Source organism: Mus caroli, chromosome 16, assembly GCF_900094665.2.
Source record: "Mus caroli chromosome 16, CAROLI_EIJ_v1.1, whole genome shotgun sequence".
Taxonomy (NCBI): domain Eukaryota; kingdom Metazoa; phylum Chordata; class Mammalia; order Rodentia; family Muridae; genus Mus; species Mus caroli.
Window position 1 is genome coordinate 83725360 of NC_034585.1, and position 2753 is coordinate 83728112.

Genomic DNA, 2753 nt, shown 5'->3' on the forward strand with positions numbered 1-2753 from the left:
GGGGGGCAACAACTAGAATGTAAATAAATAAAATGATAATAATTTTAAAACAGAAATATTAATGATTAGGTAATGTGAGTAGAGAGGACTCTGTGTGTGTGTGTGTGTGTGTGTGTGTGTGTGTGTCTATGTATATACTGGTCTGATATTTTTATCTTTAAATTCTTTTAATGTAAACATTTCTGAAATAATCTACAATGGCAAATGCCTGGTGGACAATTCTTTTTAAATGGCTCAGATCAAATGTTTTTATCTGCTTTTGTATAGCTCATTATCTGGAACAGACCTAGCAGCCTTGTTACGCTCATATATTAAAATGTGAGTGATGTATCGCCAATATAAAAAGCACTTATTCCCTCATACATGCTGTCGTAATTTCCTGACACTGCTGTGCTTCTCTGCGATAGCCATCCATTCCTTCACAACACAACCTTGTGATGATTCTCTTACAATTCAAGGAGATAACAAAAGATTAGAAAGCTTGCAATGTCTCCTCATTGCTGGTCTATTTCTGTCAATTTTATATAAAATACCAACAGCAGACTGAGCAGGACTAATTTAGCTAATATATGGTATACATGAGTTAGAAAATAAAAATAAATGTGTCCAAGTGTAGGAAGGTGTTGTGTTTGAGCTGGGACTACTGCTCTATGCTTAGAGTGAATGCCAGGCATCTTTAAGGCCATCCATTCAAGTGTTAAAACTGAAAACAAAATGCAAAGCATAGAAGGATTGTCACAAAGAACCGGTCGACACTGCTGTGCATGTAGCTCCGAGTCACCATTGCTGTGCATGTAGCTCCGAGCTTCTCTTGTCTCCCTGATTCTTGTGGAATCAGCAATGCAAACTTGATCTTAGATGTCACAGCACCCTGCTTGGTTCAGGAGCTCCTCCATCTCCGTTCACACATGAATCAGCTGCAAAAGAGAACTTCATCTGAGCAATGGCCATTCATGGAACATGGGCAAGAACATGTGGGAAATTTAAATGGCAAATATCAGGTAAAGCGAGAAATTATTTAAAATGGATAATTTAAGATGGCACTACAAATCACATTAAGATTCTTCTACAAGAGTAATATCTCAAATTTGTAGAATTTCCAGTTGGTTTAACTTCTGGTTGTCCAAACAGTGAATTCCATGGCATTGAGATCAAGAAGGGAGTTATATACCTGATTAAATCAAATACAACACATGGGGATGTGTGCATTCACTTGTCAAACTTTAACATGTAAATGAAATGCATGTTAATGGTGTGTAATGTAATATTTCACTGGATACACACAGCACTTGCTAATAAAATCTTTAATAACATTTTTAGACCGCTTTCCTTCTCTGTGTGTTGATTTAGATTCACCAAGCATAAAATTGTCCATTGCCATGGGTATAACCATTCTTGTCTGAAGAATAAAACATTTAAAATGATCTCACACCTTCTAACTCTGAAGGAAAATGTTTTCGCCAAGTCTTGATAACCTTAGGATCACAAGATACTCCAAAAAATTTAAACAAAACTGTGGTAATGGTGTTTGTAGTAGCCCTGCTTTGCAATTGATGTAGAATAATGTTTTGACATTATTCTACAGAACCCAGGTTAGGGACAGTGGCTTTTGTGATATAAGCATATGTATTTCAGATGGAGAATGAGTGAGAGCAGAGAGTCAAATGTGAAAAAAATAACAGTGAAGGCACATGTACAGAAATGTAAACATGAAAGTTCTGTTAATAAGAGAGAGATTGTTTGTATTAATATTAAACTCTCTCCACAACAACTCGTCCATCTACAAAAGTGTTTAAAAGAAACGAAATAAAACATTCACTAGTTTTATCTAATCCACTCATATAAAATTGTATAAAGATAGCCCCAGAACCCCAGCCATTATTTTATAGGTATGAAAACATCAGGGCAAGAAAATGCAAATGATTACCGCAAGGAAGCTGCATTACACACCCATCGGAGTGGATAAAATTAGAGACCGAAAATAACAAGTAATTTCGAAAATGCTCAGAGCCTGGAAATTATGACAGATGCCTGGTGACATGGTTTCTTTGTGAAATCTCATCTTGCTACTTCCACCCGACATTCTTAAATAAATGCTCCTCCAAAGTTTAAATGAGAGGAAAATATCTGGCAAGCATCACAGCTGCTATTTCATTGGCTCAGGCTGCCACCATCTGCAGAGAGGTCTCCAGAGAGGTGTCCTTGTGAACACCTCTGCACATCTGGCTCCAGGGGGGTCCACATACCTCAAGGATGCTTTCCTCTGTAGATCCCATTTTCAGTATCACAGTATTTATCATCTGCCAATAGTTGATCTCTCGGTCAACTTCTTCTTACCAAAAGCACAACAGGAAAATTAAATTTTTCTGAGAAAAAAAAAATCACACTTTGATAATGTCATTAAGAATAAGAAATGTACCTGAATATTTTGACCCTTATTAAAAGAATATATATACATTTTGATATTTTTGTACAACCCAAATATTAAGCCTGAATGTTCTCATGAGGAAGTCATTAAGCCCCAGAAGCAGAAAGTCCTAACAATCCATACACGTTTCCAGAATGGGGAAACGGCAGAACGAGTCACAAAGTTGAGATGGTGTGATGGAGTCCCCCAAACACAAAAAGAGATAGGATTATAAAACTCTCTTTTTAAAAATATACATCGCCGGGCGTGGTGGCGCACGCCTTTAATCCCAGCACTTGGGAGGCAGAGGCAGGCAGATTTCTGAGTTCGAGGCCAGCCTGGTCTA